We start from the raw sequence: 15,155 nt of genomic DNA on the forward strand, positions 1-15,155 counted from the left end.
AATCCCAGACTGTTACTTTACACCTAGGAAACTGAAACTCACATCCTGTCTTACTGAGAGCATACTAAAGAGACTAGACTTGGGTCTACTGACTCCAACATGAGGCTCTATGCTACTGCTTTGGGGATACAGGATGTACAGAACCTTCATTTCAAACTAGAATCAGATAAAGAGTTGACTTCTTCCAGCTGCTGCCTTTTTCTTTCTCCATAGATACAAATTCCCAGGTATCTTTTTCATGGCTATAGGACTAAAGATCTATTTATTTTCTAATCAAAAACACACCAAGCATGAGATGCTATTTCTTTGTCTTAGGGGTTCAGAATATCTAGGTGCCCTGTGGTGTGCTGTGCTTTCAGGTCTCTCCATGTGGTCTTAATGATGCTGAAAAAAAAATGGGGGATGCAGCTTATGGTCATGGATACATATTGAAATTTGACAAGGGTCAGTAATTGTGCCCCAAGATGCCTTGTGCTATGCAGGTTGTGAGGGTGTGCTGGTGTGCAGATACTGGCTCAGTCTGTCACAGCTGATCTCCTTTATTTCCCGTTTGTCTGCTGTCATTGTTCCAGACTCTACACTTTATATGTATGCTGTTCACTTCTTCTGCATACCTTTTGTACTAGCTTTTGTCTAATCAAATCCTGAGAGGTCTGCAGGACTAGCTGAAGTCATATTTGCTGGATGATGAAGCTCCCGTACCTTGACAATTACAGTCATATTGGTCTCCTTCTCCACTGCATTCTTAAAACCTTTGCAGTTTGACCATCCTTTATTCTTTATTATGTGTGGGACAGAATATGTTCTATGCTTCTGTCTTCTCTAGAAGACGGACAACATATTAAATGTTCATCGAATGAGTGTTTAAAGTGCTTTGGTTAGGGTTGCCAGATAAAATATAGACCACTCAGTTAAATTTCAATTTCAGATAAACAGTGAAAAGCTTTTTAGTATAAACCTGTTCCAAATAGTGCATGCAACTTTATTGTATTAAAATTCGTTGTTTATTATCTGAAATTCAAATTTAACTGAAGTTTTATTTTTATTTGCCAATGTTGGCAACTCTCTTGGAAGTGTTTTTACTTCAGGCCTCTCTCAGAAAAATTCTTCTTTGTGGTAAAGAGTATTTGAGGATTAAGCAATCTCCAAAACTTTTATCTTAACCTATGAAGCACAGGTCTGCCAGGATTTTTAATTAATCTGCTCCAGCTTTTGCCTGTGTAATCCTCACACTCTCATTTAATAAAATTTATTGTAACATAAGTTTTATTTTCCTTATACAGAATATAATCTATGTAAAATTGTGTATCTTGAATATACAAATACTTTTCATGAATGCTAGATTTCCATGGTTACATAGAAGAAAAATTAGCATGTAGAATTCAAACAAGAAAGCACCACCAATAACTGACATATAAATGCATAAACATCACTATAGTGTCAGTTCTGTCAGAGTAACGGTTTGCCTGTGTTTCCTTCTGTCTCCCATCCCCAGTACCTAACACAAGTGGTAGGTGCCCTATAAACAGCTGACTCTTACTCTGCCTTCTTTGTCTCATCCATCCTTCGATAGACATTGAAGTCACAGGTCACCAGGATTTCTTCCTTTATACTCTGCTTTCTAAGTCAGTGGTTCTCCAAGTGTCATCAGTCCCTTGGCCAGCAACTGTCAGCCACACCTGATAACTTGTAAGATATGCATGTTCTTAGGCCACATTCCTGAGAAAGGGATGAGAAACTGCCTGAGAAACACTAGAGGTAAGGCCGACAATCTAGGTTTTAACAAGCCCTACAGGTGGTTCTGATGCACTCTTAAAGAACCACTGGGAAAACCAATGGTTCCCTATGTTTTTATATATAAAATACAGATAATGGATGTGTAGGTAATGATCACACTGCTGAAATGAACTTGATACAAATAAATCTTAGTCACTAGTGAGACTTTAACAGGACTTTCTTTTGTTTTACTTTTTACCCCTTTCCTCCCGTTTGTCTTTGTCCTCACAATCTAAGGCCTTGTTTTTTCACTTTTGCCAAGTAGTATGTTGAAAAGGAAAGGTCTGGCCATTTGTCTCCTACTCCCCTCTTCCTCCTCATCTTCATCTCCCTTGTTCCCTTCCTCCTCTGCTTTCCTCTTTTCTCCCTTCTCTTTTTCTATTTTATTTGGTTTGAATGTTGAGTTTAGCCATTGAAATCCTTCGGCAGACAGTTCTCTTATCCTCTCTCTCACTCACACAAATGAGCCTGGACTAGCATTGTCTTGACTGATCCTAAAATTTTATTTTCAACACACCTAAACAGGTTGCTCTGACCAGCTTTTCATATCTACTTTCTTGATTCTTTAGCTTCTAAACAGTTGTCTTTTCATCCATTCCTCTTTCTTAATCTTTCAGATCTCTGCTATTACTTGCTATTCCTGCAGGCCACTACCCAAAGAGCACGCCCCATTTGATGTATGCGTTGCCTTCACTAAAATCCACTTTTCATTGCCATTACTCCCACTCTTTCGAGGCAGGGATGCTTTTTAAATACACACACATATTTGAGGAAATGAAATTTGTTGCTTCTACTTTCCAGAATTGGCCATTTACTAAGATTCTATATATCTAATTCATAATTACTTTTGTTTCTTACGTAGGACAATTCTTCTATTTCTTATTACATAAAACTGTGCCCCAGCAGTTTATCCCTTCAGGAGATGGCAATTAGGAGAAGAAATATTTTCTAATTCTTACCCTGCTTTCATTGTTTCTAAAAAATCTTCCGAGGGTGATCCATAGGCTAAACAGAAATTGTAAACTCTCTTTGAAAATTGATTCTTTCTTTTAACATAAAATTCACATAACATAAAATTTATCATTTTAACCATTTTAAAGTATGAATAATTCAGTGGTTTTTAGTACATTCAAAATATTGTGTGAACATCACCACTGTCTAATTCTAGAACATTCCCATCACCCCCAAATAACTCCCATACCTGTGAGTAGTCAATTTCCTTCTCCTTTCAGCCCCTGTAAACCACTAATCTACTTAGTGTCTCTAGAGAGTTTCCTTTTTTGGAGATTTTATTTAAATGGAATCATAGAATATGTAGTCTTTGGTGTCTGGCTACTTTCAATTAACATGGTGTTTTGAAAGTTTTTCCATATTGCAGCATGATCAATACTTCAGTCTCTCGTATGACAGCATAATATTCCACCGTAAGGATATGCCACATATTGTTCATTCATCAGTCAATAAACATTTAGGTTGTTTCCGCCATTTGGCAACAATGAATAGTGCTGTAATAAACATTTGTGGTGAATTTTTTGTGTGAATGGTTATCTTGGTTTTTATGTACCTGGGAGTGGAATTGCTGGGTCATATGGTAACTCCATGTTGAAATTTTTGAGGAACCGTCAAAGTGTTTTCGACAGTAGCCGTAGCAGTTACCATTCCCATCAGCAAGGTATGAGACCTAGAATTTCTCCACATCTTCTCTAGCACTTGTTATTCTATGGGTTGTGTGTGTGTGTGTGTGTGTGTGTGTGTTTTATTACAGCCAAGCTAGTGAATATAAAATGGTGTTTCATTATGGCTTTAATTGGCATTTCTCTAATGAATAATCATTTTGAGCATTTTTTAATATTTATTTTTTTCACATTATTGCTGACTTGAAGATTGAACAACTTTTCATGTGCTTATTTTCCATTCATATCCTTTGTTTGAAAAAATGACTGTTCAAATTCTTTGCACATTTTTAAATTAGGTTTTTAGTATGATTATTGTTGAGCTGTAAGGGCTATTTATATATTTTGGATACTAGACCATTATCAGATATATGAAATGCAGATATTTTCTTCCATTATGTGGGTTGTCTTTTTGCTTTTATAGTGTTCTTGGACACACACACACACAAGTTAATTATCATGAAGTTAAAATCAGTAATGTTTTTGTTTGCTGCTTGTACGTTTGGTGTCATATTTAAGAAACCATTGGTTGATCTAATGTCATAAATATTTCTACCTGAATTTCCTTCTAAGAATTTTATTATGCTCTCAGCTTTTGCATTTAGGTAATTAATCAATTTTGAGTTAATTTTTGTGTATGTTTGAGGCTGGGGTCCATATTCAAAGTTTTGCATGTGAATATCCAGTTGTTCCACCACCATTTGTTGAAAAGATTATTCTTTCTCAGTTAAATGGTCTTGACGTATTTCATTGAAAATCAGTTGATCATAGGCATGGGTTTACTTTTGGGCTCTATTCCACTGATCTCTGTGTCTATTTTTATGCCTGTATCACAGTATTTTGATTACTGTACTTTCACAATAAGTTTTGAAATCAAGAAATATAAGTCCTTTAAACTTATTCTTTCTTTTCAAGATCATTTTAGCTATTTGGGATCTTTTGAATTTTCGTATGAATTTTAGAATTAGATTGTCAGTTTATGCAAACCAGCAATTAGCATTTCAATAATGATTGCATGGTATCTGTCAATTTGGGGAGTGAGGCCATCTTAATGATATTGAGTCTTCCAGTATGTATGAATGTGGGATGTCTTTCCATTTCTTTAATTTATTTCTACAACTCTTTTTTGTAATTTTCAGTATTTAAATCTTTTACTTCATTAGTTAAATTTGTTCCTGAATGTTTTATTCTTTTTGATACTATTGTAAATGGGATCATTTTCTTAATTTGCTTTTCAAATAATTTGTTGTTAGCTTATAGAAAAGCAGCTGATTTCATATGTTGATTTTGTATCCTACAACTTTATTGAATTTATTTATTTTTTAGCTCTATCAACTTTATGGAGTTTTGGGGATTGTCTGTATATATAAGATAAAGTCATTCACAGACAGATACTTTTACCTCTTCTTTTTCAATCTGCCTGGATTTTATTTCCTTTTCTTATCTTATTGCGTTAGCTAGGAACTCCAGTACAATGTTGAATATAAGTGGTGAGAGAGGAAATTCTTGCTGTGTCCCTGATCTTGCAGGGAAAGTTTCTAGGCCTTTTCTAGTGTCTGCTGCCTGAGAAAATGGATAACAGTTGGGACAAACAATATACCAACCAAAACTCTTGGGAGGAAAGGCTGGGAATGAGATGTTTTGAGAAGAAGAGTTTTGAAAATGTCTGACATATTTCTGGGATCTCCATGGTCAAATGGAGTCCCAAGACTGTTCACAAGCTCAGGAAAGATCTAAGAAGACCCAAAGCAATCACCTCTGGCAGACTTCTAGGCTCTGTGAAACCAGGATGTAAAGTCTGAGACAGAGGCTAATGCATTTATGCTTGTAAATGTTATATATACATATAAATATATATATTATTACAACATACAATGTTTCAGTAGCTTTTGGGATACACGTGGTTTTTGGTTACATGGATGAATTGTGTAGTGGTGAAGCCTGAGATTCTAGTATACTTGCTGCTTGAGCAGTGTACATTGTACTCAATGTGTAATCTTTTCATTCCTCAGTCCTCTTTCACCCTTCCCCTCCTGAGTCTCCAATGTCCATTATACCACTCTGTATGACTTTGCATACCCATAGCTTAGCTCCGACTTATAAGTGAGAACATACAGTATTTGATTGTTCATTCCTGCATTACTTCACTTGGAATAATGGCCTCCAGCTCCATCCAAGTCGCTGCAAAAGACATTAGTTCATTCTGTTTGTGGCTGATTAGTATTCCATGGTATATATATTATCACATTTTATTTATCCACTCATCAGTTGATGGACACTTAGGTTGGCTCCATATCTTTGCAATTGTGAATTGTGCTGACATAAACATTCATGTGCAGGTGCATTTTTGATATAATGACTTATTTTCCTTTGGGTAGATACCCAGTAGTGAGATTGACAAATTGAATGACAGATCTACTTTTAGTTCTTTGAGAAAACTCCAAACTGTTTTCCATAGAGATCAGACTAATTTACATTCCCACCAGCAATGTGTACGTGTTCCCTTTTCACCACATCCACCCAACATCTACTGTTTTTTGACTTTTTAATAATGACCATTCTGACTGGGATAAGGTGGTGTCTCATTGTGGTTTTAATTGCATTTCCCTGATTAGTGATGTTGTACATGTTTTCTCATGTTTGTTAGCCATTTGTGTATCTTTTGAGAAATGTCTGTTCATGTAATTTGCACACTTTTTATGGGATTGTTTTTTTCTTGCTGACTTATTTGAGTTTCTTGTAGATTCTGGATATTAGTCCTTTGTCAGATACATAATTTGCAAATATTTCCTCACATTTTGTGAGTTGTCTGTTTATTCTGATGATTTTATTATGTAGCTTTTTAGTTTAATTAGGTTCTGTTAATTTTTTTATTATGTCATATTTGCTTTTGGGGTCTTAGTAATAAACTCTTTGCCTAGGCCAGTGTCCAGAAGTGCTTTCCCTAGGTTTTATGCTAAAATTTTTATGCTTTTGGGTCTTAGATTTAAGTCTTTGATCCATCTTCAGTTGAGTTTTATAGATGGTGAGAGATCAGAAACCAGTTTCATTCTTCTACATGTGGCTATTCAATTTTCCCAGCACCATTTATTGAATTGGGTGTTCTTTCTCCAAGCTTTGTTGTATTTGTTTTTATTTCTGAGCTCTCTATTTTGTTCCATTGATCTGTGTATCTACCTTTATGCCAGTACCATGCTGTTTTGGTTACTATAACTTTGTAGTATAATTTGAAGTCAGGTAATGTGATACCTCCAGATTTGTTCTTTTTCCTTAGGATTTATGCTTGTAAATGCTTTTGACAATGTTCCCTCGGGTAACAGCTTTAGTACTAGGCAATTTCCCAGTCAGGTTGGATAAATACTGGCCTTTTGAGTAGGTCTTCCAGGGAATCATTACTACATAAGAATTCTTTGTTACTTTGTTACATTCTGCTCCCTCAGATAGTGGTACCTGGAATGATGACTGTTATTTTCAAGGCTGCTGTTGAGCTGGGTAGCAAGGGATAGGACTAGGGTAAATCAAAACACAAATTAATGCTTCTTACAGAGAGTTAGCCCGTTTTTAGTTTGCATGCTTGTGTTAAAAATGTTACCTGGATTGCATCAATCTTTTGGTTAGATTCCAGAGTTCTGAAAAGGTTGATTCCGACAGTTTTGGCCAGATTTTTCAAGTTATTTTCAGGGAGGATCATGTTCTTAGAGTCTTTTAATCTGCCATTTTCTATAATGTCTGGGAATTGATTATCGAAGAACAAGATCTCCCCTTTCCTGGATAGCTTGATAAATGGATCACACCTACTGGGCATGTTTAGTCTGGCCAGAAGAAAGAGGATTCATGTAGTGTTCTCTCTAGCCCCATGTCGCCATATTTTTCCAGAGTCTAATATAATGGAATTCTAAGTATTTAATATGACTCATGGCATTTTGTGTAACCAATATCAGTAATAATGCAATTAAAAACCAAGTCCTAAATTTATACAGCAGTTTTAAAATGGTAACAATGGGGATGTATATTATCAGTTTATTTTCTTCTACCATACTGTGTAAGAGGGGTTTTTTGTTAACCTGCTAACATAAAGAATGAATAAAATCATGAGTAAATAATTCTGACTGTCTTCAGATGAATCGTACTGTTGCTAGAGGTTATCAGAAAGAATAATTGGTTGAGTGCATCTTATATGGAGAAAATTCAACTATAGGTGTGGTTAGGCTAAGGGTCAATTACTTTCTATAAAAGGGAATAAGAAAATGCTGAGGAATTATTTGCCTATCTTGGATATCAGCTAACATTTCTTTTAGGAAGGGGAAGGACATAGATTATCAAGCAACTCGGGCAAATAGCACTGGACAGGGATTCAAGATATAGTTCAAATCACTAATTCTATGTATAGCCTCTAAGGCTCTCTGAAGCTTAATTTGTCATGTAATTTCTGAAGTGATTTGTTTAGGCCTGGGTTGCAGACAAGTGATAATGACATTGCATCCTCCTGCTGGATAATGCTTATGTTCTATTGAATCAAATGGACACGTACACAACAAGACTATCACCGACTTTTAGAATTTTGTATTCTTGAACAAGGTTTATCAGAGTTATTCAATGGCATTCGGTAAAATTAACACCACCAATAGGAATAAGGTTGAACTAGAAATAAGTCTAACGGTACTATACAGAATCCTGGTCAAGTTCTCACTGTGGTCATACTTATTTTAGACTGCCAGAACTAATGAAATTCCATATAAGGACTTTTATAAGTTCTATTACAGGTCTAAGAACATGGGTAAGACATCTTGAGGCTGGCCATTTTACTTTATTGGTCCAATATGCAATATTTATTCCACTTAAATGATCACACTGTGATTTTAGGATTGTCTGACAAACCCCAGAGGAATTCTATTTTGCCACATTGGAAATGAGACTGCTGTGATAAATGCTTCTGCTAATTTTTTTCACTTATTCTTCTCTCAAATTGCACTGTGTAGAGAGGCAAGAAGTAGTGTACAGTGATCCCTGGACTATGACTGAAGGGATAGGAGTGTTAGTTTCAACTCTGCCTCTAACTCAGTGGCCTTAGCTACTTGAATTGGCTTGGTAGGCTGGGTCTTCATCTATGAAATGGATTGGATCAGTGGCTTTGCAAGTGTGATGTGTAGAATTCAAAGGGCTCTGCAAAGTTGCTTTGGACTGCTTTAGGGTGTGAGAGTAGGTCTGTATAGGTAGGACTCTACACCCCCTTTTAACTATGACCATTTTAATTGTTTGTTTTATATATTTGAGCCTCTGAGTACAAAAATCTTTGAGGGAAGATTCTGAGGCCCTCAAAGTCTGTTTCTGGAAGACTGCTGTTACGAATCTCTTTGGCCCATTGTCACTGAACTCCGTGTTTGTAACTTAAGCACAACAAAACTATGCAGCTTTAAAATTAATGGGAATTCCACAAGTAGCAACCAAAGAACTAGCAGCACGCTTTAAGAAAGGTCAGTGGTTACAGGGAAGTGTGGGATGGTACAGTGTGTGGAGCATCCTTGTCAAGTGTGCATTTATTGATAATGATGATGACACAAGTATTCTGACAGTAGCTAGATATTTTTGGTATATACATGTTCTTTTTCGCTGTAGTGCGTTTTTATTTTTGTCATATTTTACCAAACAATAAATAAAGACATCATTAATATTCATGAGAGGTTGCAGGAAGAAAATGTTGAGTTTATTTTGCTCTCAGGGACACAAACCACTGAAGAGAAGATGCTGTAAACTTGTCATTGGAGAATAAAATAGCAACAACAACAATAATGATCTACCTAATCCTCCAGGGTACACTAAAAGCACACAGAGTTGCCCAAACTCATTTATGAAAGTGAAACACATTGTAAGGCCCCATATTTCACCTTCATGTGCCTTGATTTGACCCCCTGCCCCCCCTAGAGTATACCTGAACCCATTCTAACTTTCTCACAGATAGCAGAAACTTAAACTTAGATGCAGAGCCAAAAGGGCTCCTTGGTGCTATAATAGGAATTATATTTAGCTGCCAATATTTATATTTTCTCCAATAGATTGTGCTTTCCTTGGGACCAAGGAATCTGTGTTCCCAAGACTGCCTGGCACAGTATTTTGCCCATAGTTGAATTTCAATACATGATTGTCAAAGTGAAAAGTTAAGGGATATTTAGACAAAAAAATAATCTAGGTCACAAAGGCATTTTTGCAGAACCCATGTAGATTTTCCGGCCTGAGTTTGCTGGCAGCCATGCTTAGGCTGGGACCAGTGGAAATGGGTCTAGAGCCTGCCTCAGAGTGGCCGACAAGTCATCTGAAGAATCAAGATGAAAAATTCCATTTCAAGCAACAGGGAAGGTACTCCTCTCCTCTTTTAGGAATCATTGACACTTAGGAATAAATATGCAACTCAACTGAAACCTCCTTCAGTTTGCATACATGAGAAAATGATCACATTCTTCAATATAGGGATCCTTAAGCCACAGGCCATGGACTGTTACTGGGCCACAGACCAGGTACGTGTCCACATAGCAGAAGGTAAGCAGAGGTCAAGGAGCTAGTGAAGATTCATCTGTATTTACAGTCACTCCCCATTGCCCGCATTACTGCCTGAGCTCTGCCTCCTGTCAGGTAAGATGTGACATTAGAGTCTTGTAGGAGCATGGACCCTATTGTGAACTGCACATGCAAGGGATCAAGGTTGTGGGCTCCTTATGAGAATCTAATGCCTGATGACCTGTCACCATCTCCCATCACCCCCAGATGGGACCATTTAGTTGCAGGAAAACAAGCTCAGAGCTCCCACTTATTCTACATTATGGTGAGTTTATAATTATTTCATTATATATTGCAATGTTATGAAAATATAAATAAAGTGCACAGTAAATGTAATGCACTTGAATAATTCCAAAACCATCCCCCAACCCCGCAACTTTTTCATGGTCTGTGGAAAAATTGTCTTCTATGAAACCAGTCCCTGGTGCCAAAAAGGTTGGGGACAACTGCTTTAATGGAAATCCTACTTCCCAAATGTTTCCCATATTATTCTAAAGAGCAGACAGGGTTGAGAAACATGAAGACCTGGAAAGAATATGGGCTTCGGAGTCCAAGTCTTAGGTTCAAATCCTTCTGTGTCCACTGGCTGTCTCCATCATAGTGAGTGTAGAGCAGTGCATAAGAGCCTGGCTGGCTCTGTTACCGTTGCATTGTGCGATTCTAGAGCTCCCTGTATATCAGTTTCCCGTATGGTAGATGGGTATAATACTAATACTTGCCTTATAGGGTAGTTGTGCTGATTACAGAAGTTGTATGTGTAACATATGAGTAATATGTAATCAAGGACTTAGTTCCTGTCTCATTGTAAATTCTATACAAGTAATTTGTATTATTGTTGTTGTTGTCTACCCAACTAAGCTTCAGTTACATCTTCTGTAAATGGGGTGGTAATTATCTTTAAAAATTATGTGACGGTATAAAATGACATTTTAGAAGTCCTTGATATATCATAAATATTCAATAAATTTGAGCTTTTATTTGTATAACATAATTATTATCAATTTGGATCTCAGTAGTTGGAAGAAGCCTGTTCTATACATACAGTAATTGGTCATCCTAAAAGAGAGGCACCCAAGTGGTCTTACCATTCCCTGGTTGTCCATGTACCAGCTTTCTGCCATGAATTGTTTCTCTCAAAAAGAAAAATGTGTTGGTCAGCTTGCTGGCATTTTGCTACTGAATATAGGATTGAGGCTCAAGTAGACTTACACGTTTTTGGCTTGATCTCTGAACGAGGACCTCTGATACAGAATCTGGAGTTTAATCATAATCATATCACTGAGGATGAGTAAATTATTTTACTTCCCTGGCTTTCAGGTTATTTTTAGGTAAAATGAAGGAACTGTAATGGAGCGATGATGAAGACTGAATACACTGGTGCAGTAAAGCACTTAGTACAGTACCTCTGGTTGCTTAGGAAATTTTATTTTCCTCCTTTCTTCATCTATAAAATCAAGGCTTTTCATGAGATTTCCTTTTTAAGATCATTTCCAACTTCAGCATTTAGTCTCAATATGATTTTATACATCATGCATTGGGATCTCCATGGAATTTTTGCATCTTGATATCTTATGTCACTAGAGGAATTTTAGTGCAACAAAACAGTACTCTAATGCTGTTGAATATTAACATTTATTTTCTTACAATTAGTTAAAATTAGATTGCCTTGACTATGCAGAAAGGGGCAAATATTTGAATCATGTACATAATGATTGTTATTTGCCAAAAATTCAAATTCATTGATTAGTCAAGGCCAAACAGTTTGAGATCATCCAAGGATCTAGAGAAATTAACCCCATTGTATGAATATATTTTCTTTGTAAATCCTACTGATGACTGTTTGGGGAAAATAGTGTATTAAAACATATATATGGTTCAGAGAGAAGTCTTTTAAGCCAAAACATTCTAAAAAGGTTTTGCTATAGTGTCCATCCAGACATTCTGAAAGGCAGGTTAGATGTGTCATCCTTGCTTAACCACTGAGGAAATTAAAACACCAAAAAGAATGAGAGCTTCATCTATTTCCTAGCAAGGAAGGAACCAAGCTGAGATTAGAAAGATTAGAATGCAAATGGCACTGTTATCTAGACTTAAATAAAACAATGTGTAACCCAAAATGTGTATTTACAAAATTTTTCTAGAGTTACATGACTCTATTGAAGTGTATTTTCCCTCTTACTATTCAATATTCCATTTAACTCTAGGAGACACCGTAAGAACCACAGAGTGTTAAACTTGGGGCTTGGAAATCAGAGTCTGTCCCTGAATTTCACAAAGGAAACGACTGACATCAAAAGAAGGCAAGGTACAGCTGTTCGCATTTTCAGGCCTGTGTGTAAGTGGTCACCACCTATGTGGTACAGAATGCGACATATTTTTGTCGTTGTTGTTGTTTCGTTTTTGTTTTTTTTAATTCTGGAAGCTTGATTTTGTTTGCTTGGAGCCACAGTAGGGTTTGTTCTCTTCATCTCCTCTTCCCCTTTCTCTCCCCTAGCTGATTTCCATGCATTCTGGTTTCAAATACATTCTAAGGCCAAGTACATTGAGGAGAAATAATGCATACATGACCCAGAGTGGAGCTTAACTTAGGTTGTCAAACTAACAGGCAGAGAGAAGAGAAAAAGAGGTAGGAAGTCACGGAGGGAGGGAAGAAGGAAATGATGGAAAAAAAGAACTTCTTAAAAATCAACCTGTGAAACAAAACACTGCTTGCCAAATATGTGTCTGGCTCCTGTGGACTTTCTAGTTCTGCCTGATTACACATTTCCCCAGTAGGTTCCTGAATCTAAAAGAATTTACCTAGCTGAATGTAGGGGCAGGTTGGATAGAAAAGTCTGTATAACACATGAATTTCCCTCCCTGTATTTCTGGCCCTTGTCCTTTGAGTTTCCTGGCAGCGTCAGGATTACCCAGTCTGTACCAGCTTTGTGTAAAGGAAGGAACGTGAGTCTGGAGTAAGGCAGTCAGGGGTGTGAATTCCAGTTTTGTTATTTAGGACTGTGTGGTCTCGGACAAGTCCCTTGATGACTCTGGAATTTGAAGCCCACCTTTAACATGGAATAAAGATAATTTCTTTTTTACAGTGTTCTGACTATAACAGATAATCCATTACAATGCCCTGAATCAGGGGCTATCTCAGATTAGGTACTTCATATTTACAAGGGATTACTATTAGTTGGTACAAAAGTAATTGTGGTTTTTGCCATTAAAAGTAATGGCTTTTAATGGCAAAAACCACAATTACTTTTAATACTTTTTTTAAAAAACATGCACTTGGCTATTTTGAGATATCAACCCATTTTTGCCTGATTATCTTAAATTACTGCCAGTAGCTGCTTTACCAAGGTTTTAAATGCAGAACAGCCACAGGATCCTCAAAGCTGAGCTGCTTAATCTGAATTTTCCTCCCAGTTGTTCCTTTGTGTTCTGCATAATACTTTGTAGACCCGGGTCAGGCTCAATCAAGTAAAACTTCATTCTGATGACTTAGGGTTGGTATGTGATGAAGAAGGAGCCATAGGGCATATGCATATTTATGAAAACTTGGGGGTCAGGCTGGAAGTTTTGTTAAATCTGCAAAAAAACAGATATTGCGTTAAACTACAAACTAATGATAGTTTTCTCAGGGGTTTGAAGGAGAAAATGTTATTGGTATCATTATGGTCAACTCTATGCAGGATTGGAAATATATCTCTTTTTAAATAATATTATTTCCAATTATAAAAGCAACCCCTGATCATTATACAAAATCTGGAAATTTTAAACAATAGAAGTGACTATCATTGACAGGAGAATACATTATATTTTAGTACAACTAGGTGAATATGCTGTGCATAGTAGAGATGTATACCTACTATGTAAACATTTCTTAGAGAACTGAGGTTAACCCCTGTTATTAAACAGCTGTGGATCACAGTTTGTTTGAGGATGTACTAGCTCTATATTACATTCTTGAAACTTCACCATGTGTATGTTCAGCATCTTGAAAATACACACAACCACTTATGTACATTCACAAAGCTCTACTGAGCACTATTGCTTTGTGGGCTGCCTGAGAAATTGGAATCTCCAAACCTGAGTGGGTTTGGAATTTGAGAAGCCAACCAGTGAGAAATACAATTTGAGTACAAAAGGTGGAAGAGGATTCAAAGTAGAAGAAATAGCAAACAGTAAAACCTAGACTAGGAAAGTCCATTGTTGCATACCTAGACTTCACTCTCAAAATCTCCTTGCATCTCATAGCATCAACCCATGAAATGGTTATTTGTGTACCAATATAACTTCTTACATCATCATTATCTGTGTTAAATTTTAAGAGCCCAGGAGGCAAGAATTGGGGCAATTTGACTTTGTTTTTCATAATACCATGCAGAAATTGAAAAAAAAAAATGCCTTGTAATGATTTTATCGGGACCCAGCCCTTAGGGGAGTATTGATTTTAACTTGAATAGTTATGTGGTAGGAAGAAATGGAAGTTTTCATTAGGCAAATTCAAGTCAGTATTGTTTTGTTCGATATAAAACCGACAATAATAATTAGGATTTAAGACACACCAGGAAATAAGAAAAAGTGGCAGAAAGTGCTTTTACTGCTCTGTGTACAATGCCTTGATATGGAAAATGATTTTAAATGGCAGAGCATAATAAAGCAGAGATCTCTGGTGTGTGAGTTTTAAGCTCTAGCAAATGGTGCTTTCTCGGGAAAAGAAAGCAATAGATATGTTGAGTGTTCTTGTTGAGTGCACTTGCCCAGTACTTGTAGAAGGACAGAATTTCATTCATCCGCTCATTCATTTATTTTTCATGAAAATGATTGTTGAGCACCTACCATGTTCTAGGCTGCATTCTACATGCTATGGATATAGCCATGGACAAAATTTGACAACAGTCCTTGCGTGGAGTTTACAATCTCAGTGGGGAAGGTGGAAAATAAACTAAATATATAATATGATAATCAGGTAGTGATAAGTGGTATAAATAAAAATAAGGCAGAGAAAAGGTTGGAGAGTATGTGGTTGTGCTAGTTTAGATAGCATATTTAAATGAAGGAGAGAGAAGAGTCAACAGTAACCTAAGGAAAATGAACCTTGGGGGCACGGACTGAACATTGGGAAGGGCCATAAGAAGAGCTGAGGAACTTCGTGCTCAGAATAAA

At 36.6% G+C, this 15,155-nt stretch overlaps 1 protein-coding gene across 2 annotated transcripts in view; it reads left to right on the plus strand.

Annotated features, from left to right (window-relative positions):
* Positions 1 to 15,155, plus strand: part of SEMA6D (semaphorin 6D) — a 583,866-nt gene that overhangs the window by 45,416 nt on the left and 523,295 nt on the right. For both annotated transcript variants that reach the window (XM_050797148.1, XM_050797161.1), the window contains exon 2: positions 12,206 to 12,306. The gene's annotated coding sequence lies outside the window, so the exon portion shown is untranslated. The remainder of the gene's footprint in view (positions 1 to 12,205; positions 12,307 to 15,155) is intronic.

The sequence above is a fragment of the Macaca thibetana genome, chromosome 7, assembly GCF_024542745.1.
Source record: "Macaca thibetana thibetana isolate TM-01 chromosome 7, ASM2454274v1, whole genome shotgun sequence".
Taxonomy (NCBI): domain Eukaryota; kingdom Metazoa; phylum Chordata; class Mammalia; order Primates; family Cercopithecidae; genus Macaca; species Macaca thibetana.